Source organism: Dreissena polymorpha, chromosome 1 (assembly GCF_020536995.1).
Source record: "Dreissena polymorpha isolate Duluth1 chromosome 1, UMN_Dpol_1.0, whole genome shotgun sequence".
Taxonomy (NCBI): domain Eukaryota; kingdom Metazoa; phylum Mollusca; class Bivalvia; order Myida; family Dreissenidae; genus Dreissena; species Dreissena polymorpha.
The window spans coordinates 72,458,807-72,480,773 of NC_068355.1; the positions used below are offsets into that span (position 1 = coordinate 72,458,807).

At 34.7% G+C, this 21,967-nt stretch overlaps 1 long non-coding RNA gene across 1 annotated transcript; it reads right to left on the reverse strand.

Moving 5' to 3' along the window:
* Nucleotides 1–7,383: 7,383 nt before the first annotated feature.
* LOC127866382 (uncharacterized) lies at nucleotides 7,384–8,724 on the reverse strand. The gene is made up of 3 exons (XR_008042979.1): nucleotides 8,514–8,724; nucleotides 7,968–8,058; nucleotides 7,384–7,699 (listed from the first exon to the last, which is right to left on the reverse strand). It is a non-coding gene; the product is annotated as an uncharacterized LOC127866382 (long non-coding RNA).
* Between the last annotated feature and the right edge of the window lie 13,243 nt (nucleotides 8,725–21,967).

A 21,967-nucleotide genomic window follows, 5' to 3' on the forward strand; every position in this document is an offset into this window, starting at 1 on the left:
TCCATTTTTAAACATTCAAGAGCAACTTCCATAATAATTTATTGTTCATGTAAGAACAGTTCATGCTAGGAAACTTCCATTATGGGCTTGGGCACCCAATATTTTAAATTTGTTACGCGACCAGATCTGTCCGGTAAAAGACGTTTATTTTAAATTTGTTACGCTACCAGAACTGTCCGGTAAAAGACGTTTATTTTAAATTTGTTACGCGACCAGATCTGTCCGGTAAAAGACGTTTATTTTAAATTTGTTACGCGACCAGAACTGTCCCGTAAAAGACGTTGTGAAGAGTATACTGTCAGTTTTAATTGCGCAGATTATTATGCACTCTTAAATATTCGGCGCAAAACACTGAAGCGATGGAAAAAGGGGGAAAAAGATTAAATGTTACAAAAAGCTTGTAGTGAAAACTAATTGTCATTATCTTAAATCCTATCTGTTGCCCTGTAAAGGTTAAGTTGTATCTAGCTGGGATCAACTTGGATTGAAAACATATCTTGGTATGATAGTTTTAAACTCTCTTTCCCTACCTGAGGCTAATGCGTCTGTTATATTATACATCACTATGATTGAATTTTAAGTTGCAAGGAATATTTTATCCTCATCAAGTATTAAAGGATAGACGCATACATTATTTCTAAACTGCATGACCATTTTATATAATTTAAGGTGAGTATTTTAATAAGATGCAGTGACATGAGGCTTAGCAACAGAGGCAAGGCTTGCCAAGCGCTAAAATGTTTTGTGCCCATATAAAATGCTTACTTGATATTTTTATTCATAATACTATTTTATTCTTGATAAACATGCAGATATATTGAATGATGCTAAAAGGATCTTGGAATCCCAGTTCAGCACTGGTATGTTTGTTTACTAACCCGGTACATTTTACATGAAGTAATAATTATTGAAATACTTTGCACTCTAAAATACCAACCAAATAAAGATGTGCTAAAAAGTGATGAAATAAAGCTTATGTGTATTCATTTGGTTGGTTATTATTTGGATCAATTTGGCTGAACAAATAGGGAAATTGATTATGCAGGGCCGTGTTAGAATGTCATGGCCTATGACAAAGTCATTTTATTTTTTGAATATTCAGTGTTTTACTTATTCAGCAGTAATTCTAAATAAATTTCTTTTTATGAAACTACAACTAAATACTTTGTATCCTGTAGATTTAGGGAGGATTCTGTATTTACCACTTTTCCTGTTCTTCCGCCTTTCTATCATGTTTGTTATTTTAGGCCATTGCTGTGCAATATAAATCATTATGTATCCAATATAGAGTAATTCATTTTAAACAGTTTCATATTAAGATTTTAACAAGCAAGCAGCTATGCAAATTTTAAAAAGAATTAATTTTAGAGCATGATTTTTTTACAGTTAGGCCAACATTTTTTTATTATTTGTTTTACGGGAAATTTTTCAAAAAAATTGAGACGGGGGGATAAATAAAAATAAAAGCATAAAAAGTTAGCAGTCGACCAAAAAAATAAAAATAAAACTGTCTAAACTGAATTTTTATTTTATTTTTGAAAATGTAAAATCTCAGCCAATTTAACCGTATGTATACTTGCAGTAACATTTAAGTGTTTTATATATCTCATTACACTGTTGTAGAAGCTTTGTTTAATAATAATAAACATACTTTTATATATATTTATAGGTAAAAGCACATTTGCATGTATATTACTTCAATATAGACTAAACACGCCAGGTGTGTATTGTAGTATAGTGATCGTTAAACTTTGGTTTAAACATAGGTAGCAGTGGTGTAATGGATATGGCGTCCGCTCAGCGATCGGGAGGTCACGGGTTCGATCCCCACCGTGGGAGCGTTCTTTACATCTCCACCAAAGACACCAAGTACTGGTTCTAGGCCCAGGAAACGGACTCGAGAGCGTTTATATAAGCCTTAGGCTTTCGATGCAATTGAGCTAAAATAAATAGGTTTAAACAAAACTTTGGTTGAGTGTATATCATATGTATATATCATATGTATGTTTATAACAAATAAAGCATGCCTTTGACTTAAAAAAAAGAGACTATAACAATTTTGACATTATTTAATAGCTTAAACAACCAACTTTCTAACTTTCATCCATGGGTGGAATATGCACATTAAAAACTACTTTTTATACAACAGACTTGCTTTATATCATGATAATTTGTATCAATCATGAAACAAAATTGATCCGCGTAACAGGAAAAAGGACCTTAGGGCAATTGCGACCATTTTGGCTCCAAAAGAGCAGTCTGATCGGGATCAAAACTGTTCAACATTCAGTCAGTACTTCTAAAGATGTTAAGCGAACACTTTGGATCCTGATCAGACACTGCTTGAACTGATCTTGATTCAAACTGGTCACAGTCACCCATAAGTCCTTTTTCCCGTGATGCGGCTGAAATACAGGTTTATCAATATCCAACCCATCATTTAGAATAATGCAGACTTCACTCTATCAGACTAGTATTACTATTATTCATATCTCTATAACTCTCTCTGAATATCAAATGAAATGCAGCACACACTAGGGTAGAAGAGGAGCTGATCAATCTTTGTTTATATATTTTTTTTATTTTTTTTATTTTGACCTTGCCGTCCAGGATAGCCCATGAAAGTGCAAGCACTTATTTCCAATGGGGTCCTTTTTTTAGTTCTTTTGCTGAAGAGACAGCATGTATACAGAAGAGACAGTATTGAGATACAAGGAATCTGGGTGCAATACCCTAGCTCCTTGCGAATAGATCCCTTGGTTCTTTTACGTGCTCAGTGTATAGCACTGATACATGCGAGAATTACCTGGGTTTCATACCAGTACATCTCTAGTTGGGTGGGAAACGAAGCATTTCTAAAATTTCCAGTGCCCTGGCCAGGAATTGAACCGGGCACCTCTGGATTGGAAGACCAGTGTGTTACCATTTGACCACCACACCACCAATCAATTTATCAATTTAAAGGGGCCTTTTCACGTTTTGGTAAATTGACAAAATAAAAAAGTTGTTTCAGATTCGCAAATATTTGTTTATATTATGATATGTGTGAGGAAACAGTAATACTGAACATTTAGCATGCTCTAAAATATCTATTATATGCATCTTTTGATGATTTAAAAACCTGCAACGCCAAACGATTGAATAATTTGGAAAGTTCTGTTGTTGTCGTTATATTTTGTGAAACTTGGAGGATTGCTTATATAGAGTAAAAATTACACTCCCTCATAACATGAGCGCGGATGGCCGAGTGGTCTCTGCAAATACGCTAATAATTTTTAAATTCGTTTCACATACAGTACAGCCAACGCGGAACAAACATATTTCGCGATCCGCGGCAGCAAGGCGCAACGTGTCGATGCCGAGTCGGCCATTGAAGCCGCGTCAGTATGCGGCGGCAAGTCGCATTTCGCCGCGAAGCTTCGCATCTGTCCGCCGAGACATGCCGAGGCAAGCCGCAATCCGCGAAATGACGCCGAGTTGATACGCATCTTCAAATCAAAATCTTTTTAAAATGATTAGTTAGTCAAAGAAATTTAAAAGAACAATCATAATAATATTTAAATCATAATTAATTTAATGTGCACGGATTTAAAATAGATAAGCTAGTTAATAAAAAAGCATGCTGTTGTTTTGTTTTTAGTGATTGCATTCCCGTTTCTAAAGAAATTGCTGTCATCTGGATAGAAATAATTATTATTTTAAAAGAATGCAAATAAAAAAATCGAATTTATAAAAACAAAATACGATCACGGGCATGTATTAATAAAATTCCAATAATAATTTGCCATTGTCATTTTTAGAATCGGCTAAAGTACTTTAAATTACTTTGTGTGTGTTTATTGCGCCGTATGATTATTGTCTTTATATTAAACGATCAATAAACATATTTGTTTTGGGTTTAATTTTTACGGGAACATGTATAATTAGCATATAAACAATGTCACGTAATTATTTTTTCGCGCATACGAGTGGTCAAGACTCCAGCAGGTGGTGGAATTATTATTGCTTGTTGTTTTTGCTATTATATTTTAGCTGAGACAATTAGCAGTTTGAAGCCACATCAATAACCAACACTTAATTGTTGTTTTGTTAATTACCAGTTTATTATAACTATTGTTTGACTATGCGTATATAAAGAAGTTTCATTTTGTTTATATAATACATTTGATATTGCTAATTATTACCTGATAATCCCGTATATTCCAGTTTTAAAGCAAATTCCGGTAAATATTTACGATAAAAGTGCTCAAGACACACACACATTCGCAATTATTCTTAAGTATAAAATACATTTTGGCATTTGTTACTATTTTAAGATGTTATGAAATAACGTCCAATCGGGGCGTTTTTTTTTTCCACTGAACACGCATAAATCGCCTGACGTGATGTACATGTTTTATATAACACAAAATACACCCAAACTTTCCATGCGACGTTGTACATGTCTGCATAATTTTCGCGCGCTTTTTATGGCGACAAAGGATATTTTAGCAGTGTTTATTTGACGCTAGAATGTGTTAATGTAGCATTAGCATTAAAATTTGGAAGCGTGTTTCGGATTACAAATTTAATAAAGCTCATTTCAGAATCGAACGAAACATTAACATTGTGCGTAATTTATTTAACCGGGACAACGATAATGTGTTAAAGCGCATTTCGTGCCATATCTCTTATTAATACGTGAAAATAATAAATATGAAAGAAGCGTAAATCTAGGTTTCTATGCTACACAAATGAACATGTAGGTGTATATCTTTTCACTCAATCCGCCGCGTACGTATGCGGCGGATTTACTCCGTGAAAGTACGCGAGGTTAAAACAGACTCGGCGTCGTTGCGCGGATTGATACCTAGTGCCTCGGCGATACGCCGCGTGAACACTCGACACGGCCGCTGCATACTAAATTTCTGGCCATGGCGTAGCCGCGGATTATGTTTGTGCCACGTTGGCTGTACTGTAATATGGGAATGATGTCATAAATTGTGTTTTCAAGATTAACGTTTCTAATCAAAATGATTTCTTCTCCATTTTTAATTAATTTGATTTTGAAATATTCCCCAATTCGCCTCATTGTTGTTAACGTCCGCCATTTGCGAAAATACAATATGAAAATCATTTGTAAAATACTCACAGATTGGCTAATAGCGTGTGGTATTGGCTGCAATAGCCAATGAAAATTGCTGACACTTTACAGGTCGACTTGGCACAACGAAACAACCCGTATAATAAACATTTTTTTAACAACACTTTCTGCAATCTGCGCATTTTTTTTTTCAAGTTTTGGATAAAATATTAAGTGAAATGTGAAATGTAAATAAAAAACCCGTAAGTGACTTTTATTTTTATTTGTTTTTGTCAAACTATAGGGTCGGGCGCTCCCGTAAAACAAACAATAAAAAAATGTTGGCCTTAAAGTGTGTATGCAATGCATAATACCATTGTTTTGCGCAAATACCTTTCTCAATCAGTTTAAATAGACTGTTTGGGGCATTTTTTGAAGTGTGTCAATTTGGGAGAGAAAAACATCTCTTCCCAGCGGGGCTCAAACCATGTCTGTTAGAAATTCTATAGCCCAAACCACTTGACCATTAAAATTGTAAACATGTTATACTTGATATAAGTGACCAACGTTTTGTAACAAAATTAAAAGAAAACAAGAAAATCATTCAAAATTATCCAGTCGTTTTGTGTTCTTTAATCCTTTATAATTGTATAGATATCAAATGATGATAATTCATAAAGTAGCTGTATTTTCATTATCATTTTTAGCTCGGCTGTTTTCGGAGAAAACCCGAGGTATTGTCATAGCCAGTTCGTCGTCCAACGTCCGCCTGTCCGACGTCCCTGTCCGCGTCGTGCTAAAACCTTTACATTTTGTTAAAGTTTAATTTGAACATTGGCTCTTAAATCAAAGTGCTTCAACCTACAACTTTGAAACTTCACATGTAGCTGCACCTTGATGAGTTCTACCTGCCACACCCATTTTTGGGTCACAAGGTCAAAGGTCAAGGTCACTGTGACCTCTAAAAAAACAAAAAACCTTTACATTTTGTTAAGGTTTTGAACATTGGCTCTTAAATCAAAGTGCTTCAACCTACAACTTTGAAACTTCAGATGTAGCTGCACCTTGATGAGTTCTACACGCCACAGCCATTTTTGGGTTACTAGGTCAAAGGTCAAGGTCACTGTGACCTAAAAAAATAAATTTAAAAAAATCATTTATTAAAAACTGTACCCGCAGCCGAGCGTGGCACCCGTTATGCGGTGCTCTTGTTTGTTGTGAGTCGTATTTCACTCACATATGATATTGATGGTGTACTTTTATTTTATTTTTATCTGTGACAAAATTTTGGAAAATTGTAATTTTGACAATCTGTGATCAAGTCCCTTTAAGTACGGTCATAAAACAACTTAACCAGCATATATCATTATAATTTATATCACGAAGATTTAAATAACTTCAAATCATCATCAGATCACTGTGTTGAGTCACAGGCAGCACCTGTACCAAAAGCTCAAAGTTCTTTTAAAAGTAAGAGTTCAAATTATAAATATGGCTGTAGGGCAGATCATTAGCTATTGTAAGTTTAGGTCAGTACAAATATCATGCATGTTTGAATTAAGATGCTGCAAATAATCACTATTGTGTTGCGTGCAACCCCTGTGTCCTTAGAGTTAATGTACAAGTAAAACCAACATCGTTACATAGACCAAATATTTGCAGGATACAATTTGTTCTTGGCTTTTTAATATTTTGATAATAAACATGTACATGTATGATGAGCCTAAAATTTGTTTTATATACTCTTTGTTTGTGTCCAAACATGTCATCTGTGCATTATAGGTGATATATTTTACATGATACTTAACATCATGCAAACATTTTCTGATATTTGTTACATTAAATAAATTTTATTTGGGTACACCATGGTATGTAAAGCATTGCAAAACATTGTGAGCCATCAAGTAAGAGAGCCTGCCTGTACGAAAAAGTTTGGGCAGACTGTAACCAGATTATGTGCAGAATAAAATACACAAAATCTGTATAGAACCTGTGCAGAAAATATTTGGTGTCCATTTAAAATGAGTTGAAGCAGATTTCTATTTATAGATTTTTTCAATATAAACAAAGAACGAATTCTGTACAGATTTTACGAATTATTTAAATTAAGCAGAATTTTTTAGGGGCAGAAAAAAATCTGGGCAGAATTAAATGTGGGGTGAACCAAAATGTGAGGATGGGATTCTGTGCAAAATAAAATCTGTACACAAAATAAAATCTGTACACACAAAAAATTCTGTACAGAAAAATGTAGCAAAATGTAAAGTAAAATATATAGACTGTAAATATTAAACATTTTTATTTAATGATATTATGACATGTTTATATATATATAAGAAAAGTAACAAATACTGACAGTCAATAAAATAAAATAATTTACTCTTACACATCCCGTTAAGAAATAAATCCCTAAATACAACACACATTATTGTATCACTGTTATATGACATAAAAACACAGTAAATAAAGTAAGTTTATGTTTTAAGAAATTACAGTTATTATATTGAGATGAAAATCCCTTTTTCTTCATTTGCCTGAACTAGACCCTGGTGAGGTACCATCACTCTGTGACTGCACTTAACTGAGCCAGTGGTCGTTGTCAGGGGAAAGTTGCTACACAATCTTTTTTGATGGTTGCTGAAAGCAAAAAATACACATAACTATTTTTAAATCATTTTGTTTAGTCAATCTGAATGAAATGATCATATGGGATCTACTAAAATTACAACTTAAATAACGCAACATGGTTCACCAACTTGCTTCTCTTTATATTTTGCTTTTCACATTATAAAATAAATTTGACATTTTTTCAAATGTAGGTAATTTCATAGCGTGTTTTATAAAAAGAGAATTTGTAATGTTGATTTAGTTACAAACCGCATTATATTAAGTTTTTGCTTCACACCTTTTAAGTGATAACAGCACCATTACTCTGTGACTGCACTTCTGAGGTCGTTGTCAGGGGTAAGTTGCTACACAATCTTTTTTGAAAATCGCTGAAAGCAAAAAAAATACAATTTACTATTTAAAAATTACTTTGTTTAGCCAATCTGAATGAAGTGATCATATGGGATCTACTAAAATTACAACTTAAATAATGCAACACCTTTTAAGTGATAACATAGCTTTCGTAAATATGTAATTAAAAAAAGGCTTTACATTTTGTGGCAGAGTAGTTATTCATAAATAAATCTAAGTATTGGTTACATTGCCCTTTCATTTGGTCACTGAATAGGCAATTGATTGTTACAACTATATGTTGGTTTTGTAAGATAGAGATACCTTTGACTGACTTATGTCTTTTATGTGAACATACTGCAAAGATAATTGGTTTCATCATTTATTTAAAATGTAAATCACCCACCAAAACAGATCTTTGTAACTGTTAAATTATATCATTAAATTAAACATAACATTATAAGATAACAATGTAAAGAAAAACAATACAAACCTGTTTAACAGTTCAAAGCATTTCCAAAAGGGCCGCTTCATAACTCACTGAATTCCTCTTTTAGAGACTTGTTAACACACAAAATGTTGATTTCCACATTCTAGTTAATTGTTTAAGAATGTCCATCAAAGTATTTCAGGATATTGTTAAAACTTCAACTTTAAAAAGTCCCAACATTACTTTGAAACTACATTTCAGGTCTTGCATGGAACTATGTTTACACGTTCAAATTTGGCTCCCAACCAATCAGAAGAGATTATACACATTCCAGCAAGCCAGTAAAGATAGCCCCAGTTTCACATTACAAGTATCAAGCAGGCAGGATTTGTTTGTTAGGGGTTTATGATTATTTTCAAGTGAACTGTTACAGAGGTGTATACAAGCACTGACATTACAATTTTTCATAGATAGAGTCAGAGGAAGGCAATTTAAACATTTAACCCCAGTGGAAATACATATACCATTAAAGCAAAGCAGTTTTCATAAGTCAGGGGGGGGGGGGGGGAGGGGGAATTGAAAAACAATTTTCAATATGTATTCAACCCTAAATCAAGTTTACTGTAAGAACCTTAATTCAAAGATATTTTATGATTATAGTAGATCTACATGTACAAAGGTACAATTAAAAGGTAAATTATCATTACATACTCACATATTTTAATATTATGACATGTAATATATACATGAATGGCAATTATTGTATAAATTGAACTGAACATAAATATTGTTTTTCTTGTATAGGGCAAATGTTTCTCATAATAAACATTTAGAAACTTGAATCAGGAGTCTATTTTTTTTAATTATCTAAGTCCCATTTTGAAATTTTGTTTCAATAGTTTTCTAAGTCCAATATTCTGCCTTGCTTAATACTGCCAAGTACCAAAATTCTGTCTTGCTAAAATGCAGAGTGCTAAAAATCTGTCTTATAAAAATGAAAAGTATAAAAATTCTGTTTGGTATAGTAATATGTACAGATGAAATTCTGCTTCATTGTAATTCTGCTTAAAAAATCTGTACAGTTTTCCAGGCAGATTCTGGGTCTGTGTGCTCTTTGTACAGAATAAATGAATTCTGTCTTGATTCTGGGCAGATTTTGTACAGACTCAGTACAGAATCTGCAAAGAATTTTCGTACAGGCGTGTTCCCATCTGTCAAACAGGTGCTGGCGTCTACAGTTTCTGTTTAAAACATTTATTTTGGTACATCCTTCTTAGATTACATGATTCAAAAGCATCCATGTCTAGATTCCTTTGCTGATATGTAAATATGTGTAATATGAGCACCAAAACTGATATTTTTCAAGCTTTCTGGGTGACACACAATGCTACATGGTAAATAAATTGAAATAATTCCATGCCAAAAGCCGGTAAATAAAGTGCTTAACTTGCTTTAATGAAAAGGTACATGTTTGTATATATGGTAAACATGTAAATAGATATAATGAACCGTATTTTATGAGGGGTAATATATTGAATGTTTTATTCAAGTCAAACGCAGGTGTTCCATTGTCCATGAAGGGGCCTTGCATGTCATTAAATGAATGATAGCATATTAACATGCCAAGTTCACAAATTTCTATTAATCATTTCCTTTTTAGCTCCACTGGCCAGAGGCCAGCGGGGCTTATGTCATGGTCCTGTGTCCGTCATGCGTGCGTGCGTTAACTTTTTCTTTAAACATCTTCTCCTAAACTAGTTCAATTCTGATAAAACTTCTCACAAAGGTTCTTGGGGTGAGCCTCTTTCAAATTTGTTCAAATTATGCCCCTGGGGTTCAAATTTGACCCCGCCCCTGGGGTCAATAAATTGAACATAATTATGATTACATAAAGCCTATTTTGTGCAAACTTTAAAAGTCTGCTTGTCCATGAACCATTGGGCCTAGTGCTACCGCATTTGGTATGTAGTGACATTTAATAGTTCTCTACTTAGTTTGTTCAAATTATGCCCCTGGGGTCAAATTTGACCCTGCCCCGTGGGTCACAAAAATGAACATACGCTTAAATAAGGCCGATTTTGTGCAAACTTTAAAAATCTCCTCGTCCATAACCATATGGCATAGGGCTACCAAATTTGGTATGTAGTGACATCTAATAGTCCTCTACCAAGTTTGTTAAAATTAAGCCCCTGGGATCAAATTTGACCGTTCCCCAGGGGTCACAAAATTGAACATATGCTTATATTGGGCCTATTTTGTGCAAACTTAAAAAATCTTTCTGTCCATAACCATTGGGCCTATTTCTACCAAATTTGGTATGTATTTAAATCTTAAAGTTCTCTACCAAGTGTTTTCAAATTATGCCCCTGGGGTCAAATTTGCCCCTGCCCCTGGGGTCACAAAAATGAACGTATGCTTAAATAAGGCCTATTTTGTGCAAACTTTAAAAAATTTGTTGTTCATAATTATAGAGCCTAGTGCTACTAAATTTGGTATGTAGTGACATCTAATAGTCCTCTGCCAAATTTGTTCAAATTATTCCCCTGGACCCTGCCCCGGGGGTCACAAACATATAAAGCCTGTTTTGTGCAAACTTTAAATATCTTCCTGTCCATATGCAACCATTGGGCCTAAGAGAATAAGGCTACCAAATTTGGTATGTAGTGATATCTTATCGTTCTCTACCAAGTTTATTCAAATTATGCCCCTGGGGCCAAATTTATCCCTTGAAGGCTCCCATTAAAAAGTTGTTCCAAGAAAATTTGATTCGTCAAAAAACATGGCCACAGGAAGTCGTTGAACTTTGCATGTTTATGCGTTTTTGCTATTTGTTCATTATGGGATGAATAAACTACTTTCTTTTCAAACCAAAAGTTTATCAAAATACACTTGGAATAACTTTTTAATTATAAGAGATAAATGCATACATGTCGAGTGTGAAAGGTAGACCAACATGTTAACTATCCATAAATGTTAACCCTTTACCAAACGCATACATGCCATACGTCCCGATCTCGGCGGGACAGTCCCGCTTTTGGGCCCTTTGTCCCGCCGTCCCGATATGAGACGATTTGTCCCGACATTCGTAAAAAAAGATGTAAGGTCTATAGGTTCCCAATAAAATTCGCTATTCAAGCTCTGTTTCGCTAACACTTACCCCCGCTAATCCCTTTATTGCCCCCAAATAACAATCCGATTCTACTTATCGTGTGTACCAGTGTTGTTTTTGACACCTTATCAGCGATTTATCGGCTAATTATTGATTTCATCAGGCATTCGCACCATGGTGGTCTTCAAGATAGTGGTCGCTTATTGCTATCGATAGTTGTATTATAATGAAATAAATGTTGAAAATGTGTTTATTTTTGTATTTGTTTGAAACGGTTTACAAAACAATTGTTTTGTAAAATTAACTCTACGTCATTAATGAGTCTTTTACATTCAATGTTTAGTTCATAAATAGCGGGATAATCCGAATGTGCAATATACCAAAATCGCAACAAACAGTCCAATAACTGATACCCATCCTGTCTAGTGTAATTGGGTGTAATTGTTATAAAACAACGAGGTGCTATGCATGACAGCTTGACCCTACTCCAATTAAGCTAAAAACAACGAGGTGCTATGAATGACAGTTTGACCCTACTCCAATTAAGCCGCGACAATTGACAAGTAACAAACTGCGCATGGATACATGCTTAAACTGAGGAGCTGCGCCATGAGCGCATGATACGCCCGTCGTTCGCCAATGAAGTAGTAAGGTAATAAATAACCCTTTGAATCATTTTTTTTTTACTTCAGTTTATTTGTATTTGAATACATGGTTTATTTTATAAGTACATGAGCATGGAGCGCCGTCTCCTTGACATTCATACCATATCTTTTTTTGAGTATATGTATGCATTTCTTTAGAGGATATGGAGTTGAAGTAAACCTGTTATAGATATTTTGACCAATAATAAAAGAGAAATGTAGATGGGTAAGTGGTAGTGTACAATCGGAATAGAAAAAAGCTCACCTTGTTCAATTTTTCAGGGATACTAAAAAAAAAAAAAAAAAAATCCATCGAAGGATATTTGAGCTACAGTAGGACATTCAATGAAATCACGAAATTTTGACGAACAAAGTCCCATAACTCTGGAACGACAATTCAGAATTCCGTCAAAAACGAAAGGGGATCAGGGTTTATCAATATTAAGATTGTGTTAAAATTTGAAGAAAATCTGTCAAAGGATATTTGACGTAGCGTACGACATTAACAGACGGACGGACGGACGGCTACGGTAGGACATTCAATGAAATCACGAAATTTTGACGAACAAAGTCCCATAACTCTGGAACGACAATTCAGAATTCCGTCAAAAACGAAAGGGGATCAGGGTTTATCAATATTAAGATTGTGTTGAAATTTGAAAAAAATCCATCGAAGGATATTTGAGCTACAGTAGGACATTCAATGAAATCACGAAATTTTGACGAACAAAGTCCCATAACTCTGGAACGACAATTCAGAATTCCGTCAAAAACGAAAGGGGATCAGGGTTTATCAATATTAAGATTGTGTTAAAATTTGAAGAAAATCTGTCAAAGGATATTTGACGTAGCGTACGACATTAACAGACGGACGGACGGACAGACGGACGGACGGACAGACGGACGGACGGACGGACAGACGCGGGGTATACCATAATACGTCCCGTCATAGACGGGCGTATAAAAAACATCGCAACAAACAGTAAAAGTGGTACCCATCTTGTCTTGTGTTATTGTAATAAAAACAACGTGTTGGTAATCATCACAGTTTGACACTACCCCAATACAGCGCCTGACAATTCACAATTCAGTTTAATCTGTGTATATAAGAAGAAAACAAAATATGATTATTAACATTAGAGAAAAATAATTCGAGTAAAGCATCCATAGACTTCTTTTTTTATGAAAAAGAAAAAAAATCCATAGACTTCTTTTGTCCTTTTGTTTTTGTTGGTGTAAAAACGGTTGAGGCGTTGTTGAGATTTAAAATGAACACAAAGACGGTTTGCTTCCACCAAAAACCTACCTCGGAAATGTGTACGGCCGCGCATTCCGTGTGTAACTGTTCGGTAGATAGTTTACTGTAACCCGTACTTTCAGTGTACTGGATAGCCTCCCCTGCGTTAATGTTTGCCATTGAAATTAATATAATGAGTATTGTTTTCGTAATGTTCTAGATTTTGTACTCTAAAAAGATGAATATTATCCTCGTTGTTTGCTATTGTATTATTTTATAAAACTGTTATTGTTATGTTTTAGATTCCATGCTTCACATCAGATGTTTTATGTCTTGAATAAAAGTATCAAGAGTATTTGTTAGTACTATACTGACTACAGTAAAGGTGAAATGATAGATCGTTTTAGGTGTCCCGCTTTTTGGTCAAATGTCCCGACAATTTTTTATGTAATGTCCCGCTTTGGACCTAAAAAATTATGGCATGTATGCCAAACGACACATTTTGGACTGCCCCAAAGTGAAAGAGATTGCAGACAAGAAATAATATTGTAAAGGACTATTTATAAATTGGCTGGGTGGGGTAGAAATCATTGTGATAAAAGGAGAAATTGCTCATCTGAAATAAATAGCATCTTTTATTTGTATACGGTACACAAATAATAGTGATACAGATCGCACAGTATACCGTCCTATGTAACATAGAATGTAAGTTCATACAATAACACAGACAGAGGTGGGAAAAAGTCATGCATAAAAACTTGCTGAAACTAAGAAGAGTGAATAGAAACTGCACCATATCTGTTTTGAACATATGCTTATTAAATCGACAAAGATGAGCATACTAGATCTACTTAGGTAAAAGTCGGTGTTAAAAGCTAATGTTAAATAAAATGTATGCATACACGTTACACCGTAATGCCTTCTTTTAATTGGGTCATATTTAAATCTGTTTCAAAGCATGGCAAGAGGACATTGATTTTATTGCAATGTAAGTAGAAGTTTAACTGAAGAATTTATGCCTTTCTTACTTCAACGATATTTGAGGTAAAAATGGACTTCTGAACTAAAACTTTATGAGTTGGTAATGTTATTTTGCAATTTTACGCAAATTGATGAACATTTAAACTTTCTGGTTTCCACCACGTAATTGGCCCTTCGCCGATAAGACGTTCCAAAGAATTCAGCCCATATAAAACGTATTCTTTGCGCGTCAGTTATAAATAAGACTAGAACTTAACAGGGACCTGTTTTACTATGCTTTGTATGCATTTCTTAGATTAATGCAGTTATAAGACCCTGTTCCAGTAATATAATGAATAATTAAATATAACTGTTTTTCGTTCCAATTAGGGTCTGGCTTTGTAAGTTGAACTTTAGTTAACATAATATTCAAATAACTTGTAGTCTCAATTTTAGAGTTTTTGTTAGCAAAAATCAATAATACTTATTTCCCAATAGTGAAAAACATAATTTTTCCCAATCAAAAGGGGCCAGGCCCCATTCCCAAAGTGGTGAAAACAAAACACTGCTTATTTTTGCCACAAAAAGTGGGGACATAGTAATAATGAAAAGAAAATATTTGTTTTACCAAATTTATGAGCATGTTATTATGTTATTTAAAAGGAATGTTTATTTTGTGATTTGTTGTAAAGTTGTTATATAATGCTCATTTAACCTTTGTTGTGAATTTTCTTCAGTTGCCGTTATTGACACCAAAAATTAGCGGTAAAAGTTGTGATTGTAAGGCAAATGTTTAATTGCCCATTTGGAAATATTTATTTCATTATCATAAATAATCATAATTGCCGCCATTTTTTCATTTCATAAAAACTGCCCGCTATAATCCTACAGACTGAAGGTAATCACTTTTTCACAAAAATTAACATGTTTGAACAAGATGTGCACAAATGTGTTTGTCTTTGTGCACTTCTTCATTGACAGCTTATGTTGGGCTGTTGTAAATATAAAGGATAGCTGGTAAGGGTTTTTCCCCAAAAAATGTTTGTTTATAAATCCTTTTCAATATTGGGTGTATCTCGCTTAGGCTTTCAAAGTTGAATTATTTTAAGGTGTAGATGATTGATGAAAAAGGAATTTGTTGCGATGATAAGTTTCGGCAGAATTATTTCCCTTTGTTCTGTGTTCTCACTAAGGAATTGATAGTCCCAAACTGTATGGGTTCAACTCTCCTAATTACTGGGTGGGTCTTGTGCAAACTTCCACAGTCTAATAGTGTTTTACTCAGGCCGTTTTGCCCCCTTTCAAAGCCATTTAGCGCCACACTGCCCTTTCCAAAGGTCGCCGCCCTGCCTTTTCATGACATGAGCACCTGCTGTTTTCCGCACCCTTATTGATATTATCTTAATTGCCCTTTGTCCAAACTACTTCGCCGACTAGTATCAGAGTATGGTCCTAAGGCCGCGAAGATTCCCTCGGTTGTAAATTAGTCATGCGTGAATAACCCCGTTTCAATATTTATCGATAATTTCAGTGGCTTATACCAAGCACACTAATTGGTCGGTAATCTGTACTCGTCCACGATAAAATCATGGACAGTTACTTAGGAGAATTCTATTGAAAACCTAGATTTTACTCGTGGAAAATGTGCATTTCATGCATTATACAGTATATGAAAACAAAAAAATTTTTATTTCAGATTTAGATAATTAATAATTGAACGAATTCTTATGTATTCTTATTAAACAAAATGCGAATCGCGTATGAGGCGGACAAATTATAGGATTTTACGTTGCTATGCGCACCTGTCGCTTATATCATTTTAACAAGATGGCTGACAATTCAGCAAATACATTGTGACTCTCAGCAAAAATTGCAAATAAAGATCAAATTAACGATGGAGATCACACATTAAGAAGGGATTAATGAAATGCATGTGATAACGAACGATGCATAAAAGTACGTTTTAATTAACAACAACATATTTGTTAGTAATAAATATGTAATGCATGTTCCACTAAAAGATGTATGTCACGCGTAAACGAGTTTTTGCAAATTGTTAGCATTCAATTTACTCATTTTACTGGCAAACTTAAAACTTCTGACAAGATTATCATAAGAAAATGGGATAAGACAAACATGGTTTCATTTTTATGTCTTTGGATCTGTGTTTAATCAGATTCATATGCATATATTGCTTTATTATGTTTGTCATGCTGTACAGATTACTGAAACAGCATGCAACTTAAATGGAAGACATAGCAAGGTATTTATATTAATATTAATTAAAGTAAGTTAAATACACCAATTACCATATTTATTTTTATATGTTTCTCTCAAAACCACTTTTTCACGGAACGTTGTTGCCTTTTTTTACCTTAACTGCGCATTAAAATGCCCTTTTTCAAAGTAATGCGCAATGCCCCTTTGCCCTCCTGGGAAAAACACTAGTTGTAGATGGTCATTTATGGATTACCAAGCTGTGTGATGGTCATCTACAACAGGATATGTATCTGCTTAAGGTACTTGAACTCATCACCCAAGTCTTTCAAACTTTCATTGTTCAGCTGAGTATCACCTTTAATACAAATGAACATCAAACTTAATAGCTGTGTATGTTAATTTAAAACAACCCCAAGCACCGCGCTTTCTGATCTTTTTCGCCTTATACAGCATGTTATGCTTTTGAATAATACATGACACCTTTGCAAGCTTAACCACTCGGTATATTCTCTGTATCACCTCTATGTTGCATACAGTATTGGTGTGGATTCCCGATAAGACAATATTGTTTTAATATGACTTATCCCCGGAATCCCACCTAAAATTATTGATGCTGAAATTGCCTGCTGATCCAGAATACTGTATAGTTTTAATTTGAGGGCCGTTTTAACTCAGTTTGCTCTCCGATGCTTATAGCAGTTTGACATGCCTAACAAACTCCAATTGAAGTATAAATTGAAGTTGACCATGCATTCACAAGTAAAATCCTTTCAGGTGTAAACACATTTCTAATTTGTAACTTTATCTCCCAATCTCATATGATGAAGCCATGTTCGGAACAAGTTGTGGTGATTCACTGAAAATGCTATAGTCTTATCATGTTACACAACGCATAAATACTTTAAATCATTATCATCAATCACTTAATTTAAACGAAAATAAACACTTAATGAATTTTTTATACTTTTTTCTTCGTATTGGAAAACATATGTAATTGGCGATAGGGAAAAACATGTTTGGGATCGGGTCCATTTGCGTTGCGATCAAGTCCGTTTTACTGCCTTTTTTAAGTAGCAGGAAGACCCATGATTGTGCCGTCTCTATATACATTTGAAGGGTTTTTAAAGGAATCGCTTTGTGTGGGAGTTGGTGTGCCTGTCTTTCCAATGCAGTGAAAAATGCGAAAATAACTTGGCAGAAATTTTCATGTATACGAATCAATGTATCGCGAACAAGAACTCTTGGTTACCTTTGAGTTGAAGGTCAAAAAGCAGATTTTTTTGTCAAAACAGATTGGGTCTGCTGTATAACTTGCACATCCACCTACAGTGTTTTTAATAATTTAGTGCACACTTGCAAAATCTACTTAGGTGTATTCAAGGTCAAGGTCAAATTATTTGTAGGTAAGGGTCAAAATAAAGCAATATTGCCAAAATGGGTCCGGTCCAGTACATGCAATCAAGATAATATGAATATATACGGAATATTACGCTAGTCAATTGTTCCAAAAGTTTGTATTCAGTCAAGTGGCTTGTGTGATAACGAGGCGGAGCCTCAAGTGTGATGCGAAATAGAACAAGCCACGAGACTGAATACAAACTCTTGGAACAATTGGCTAGCGTAGTATTCCTTTTATTATATACAACAACTAACGAAAACAGTTAACAATTGTATTTTTTGCTTTAACAAAACTGACAAAACAATGACTAAAACGGTTCTCCATAGTTTATTTAAGACTCGTATGAATACAGTTTATGCAAATTACAGTGTAATCATTTGAACCGGGAAAACACAGGATTCCGACATGCTTTCCTAAATGACATCGTAAATCCAATGTTTATACAAGAGTTCCGCGGTCGGAGATGACCGCATTGAAGCCGGATTTTTGATTTAAATGACAGGAAAGTACCTTTCGTGTTTTTGTCAATGCAATACTTAAATTACTGAAATATTGTTCAAAGGTCAAAATGAAATGTAAGTACTTTTCAAGGCATGAGCAAACCTTGTGTTATGTTTTGAATGCATGCATATACATGAACAACAATAACATTTAAGGTCACAAATATGAACTTGAATTGACAATTAGGAAAGTTTGATCTCAATTTTTTTATTAGCAAATTAGTAACATATTGTTTGAAGTACTAGTTCTGGCCAACCTTCATGTCAAGTTTCAAGACTCTAGGTCCAAGCATACCAAAGTTATAACAACTTTAACATTTTTATATTGAAGGTCACAGTGACCTTCACCTTCAAATGAATGACCTTGAAATGACCAGTGGTCATCTGTTAATCCTGGCCAACCTTCATGTCAAGTTTGAAGACTCTAGGTCCAAGCATACCAAAGTTATACCATGAAATAAGAACTTTAACATTTTTACATTCAAGGTCACAGTGACCTTGACCTTCAAATGAATGACCTTGAAATGACCAGTGGTCATCTTCTAGTACTGGCCAATCTTTATTTCAAGTTTGAAGACTCTAGGTACAAGCATACCAAAGTTATAACATGAAATAAGAACTTAAACATTTTTACATTCAAGGTCACAGTGACCTTGACCTTCAAATGAATGACCTTGAAATGTCCAGTGGTTACTTACTAGTTCTGGCCAACCTTCATGTCAAGTTTCAAGACTCTAGGTCCAAGCATACCAAAGTTATAACAACTTTAACATTTTTACATTCAAGGTCACAGTGACCTTGACCTTCAAATGAATGACCTTGAAATGTCCAGTGGTTACTTACTAGTTCTGGCCAACCTTCATGTCAAGTTTCAAGACTCTAGGTCCAAGCATACCAAAGTTATAACAACTTTAACATTTTTATATTGAAGGTCACAGTGACCTTCACCTTCAAATGAATGACCTTGAAATGACCAGTGGTCATCTGTTAATCCTGGCCAACCTTCATGTCAAGTTTGAAGACTCTAGGTCCAAGCATACCAAAGTTATACCATGAAATAAGAACTTTAACATTTTTACATTCAAGGTCACAGTGACCTTGACCTTCAAATGAATGACCTTGAAATGACCAGTGGTTACTAACTAGTTATGGCCAACCTTCATGTCAAGTTTCAAGACTCTAGGTCAAAGCATACCAAAGTTATAACAACTTTAACATTTTTTATATTGAAGGTCACAGTGACCTTGACCTTCAAATGAATGACCTTGAAATGACCAGTGGTCATCTGTTAATCCTGGCCAACCTTCATGTCAAGTTTGAAGACTCTAGGTCCAAGCATACCAAAGTTATACCATGAAATAAGAACTTTAACATTTTCGAGCACGCCGCCACGCCGCCCGCCCGCCCGCCCCCCCCACCCGCCCGCCCCCCCCGCCCGCCCGACAACATCAATCTATAAGCCGAGATTTTTTCGAAAAAAATCCGGCTAAAAAATTAAGTTGACAACTTTGCTCCAATGTTTACAAAAGCGTTGAAACGATAATGCACTTCCGCTTCTTCTTCCATGTCTTTATGGAAACTTAGTTTAAACCACACTATTTTATTGTATTCCTATCGAAGTTTACATTTATGCACGATAAACACACACTCCAAAATACGTTTTGCATTCGTTCGATGTTTTAAACAAATAGTTAAATTTTAAAAAACACCACGTCCAACATTTCCTTAAATTCCAGCTAGTTTCAATAAAACTCTTGTGTTTCGTCACAGAAATGATGTCACACAATGTACTACGTTATATATTTCGTAATATAATAGTCTATAGGGGTTTGCTATTTTTGGTGCCCGTAATGTGACGTCATTAAATGGGTTGAAGAAAGTAGTCAGGCTAGTATGGTAATACGCAATTGGAAACAGCGAGTAGCGTAATACGGGATTTTTATGTCCCCCACCACTATAGTGCCCTGTCTGTTGGTCTGTCTGTCTGTCTGTTTGCGCCAACTTTAACATTTTGCAATAACTTTTGCTATATTGAAGATAGCAACTTCATATTTGGCATGCATGTGTATCTCATGGAGCTGCACATTTTGAGTGGTGAAAGGTCAAGGTCATCCTTTAAGGTCGAAGGTAAAAAAAAAACAAAGCGGCGCAGAAGGGGACATAGTGTTTCTGACAAACACATTTCTTGTTTATTTCAACGATTGATACAACCTGTATTTTGTTAAAAGCATTAAACATGTATATAATAAAAGCGGATATATTGCATGCCATGGTCACATTTATCATGGTCTACTTAGGTCTACCATCTTAATTCATGGTTGTTTATTGACCATGGTTAGCCTTCAGGGCTTTTTTTCCTTCTTTGGGACCCGCCGAAAAACGGCCCTTTCCCCTCGAATTTTTTTTCCCTTCAGCAGGTAAATTTTCCCCCAGACTTCATTTTTTTTCCCTAAAAAAAAAAAAAAGAAAAAAAAAAAAGATTTTTTTTTTAACTTTAAATACGTAAGTTAACCTTATCCAGTTTAGAAAATATAACATATTGCATAATTAAATTATCTGTTGCCTTGAATTTGTTTAAATAACAGCAAAATATGTTAAATTGATTATTTAAGACTTTCCTTATTTTCCCCAAAATCCGGCGTTTCGCGTGATTTTTTTCCCCCAAATCAGGCATTTGCGCGCTTTTTTTTCCCCTCAAAAAAGGCCAGGCCCATTCCCCAAAATCAGATAAAAAACCCTGGCCTTGAAAAACTGTGGTGCCTGGTATACCATGATATACCAAGAATCTTCTCAAGTATGATATATTATTGTTAAATGCCCATTAAACATTGCATGGGTATTCCTGGTATTTAAAAAAGCCTGTACCTGATCACAAAACAAACGGACCTGAAACTTGCTCAGAACATATTTTCTTATATCATCTGAGCTGAGTTTGAAAATGGTCCTGGTTCATTGAAAAACATGGCAGCCAGGGGCAGGTTAGTTTCCCTTATATGGCTATAATAAAACCTTGTTAACACTTTGGAAGCCAACTTTATTTTCAAATCTTCATGAAAAACTTGGGCAGATTATTTGTTTAAATGATATCTCAGGCAAGTTTTTTGTCTGTTTAAAAGCATGGTCGCCATGGGCCAGGGCAGTTTTCCTTTTATGGCTATAGTGAAACGTATTTATTGTCTAATCTTCTTGAAACTTGGTCAGAACATTTGCCCAATGAAATTTTGGCTTCAGAGTTTAAAACCAATTACATGGCATCATTAAGGTCAATTAAAAAAAAATCTTGTTAGCAATCTACAAGTAACTTTTTATGCTCCCCATATATATATATATCGGGAGCATATAGTTGCCAGTTTGTCCTTCCGCACTTCCGTACTTCCGTTCGGTCACACTTTTGTTACAGTTTCTCATAGCACCTTCAATACTTTACCGATCTCTTTCATATTTGGCA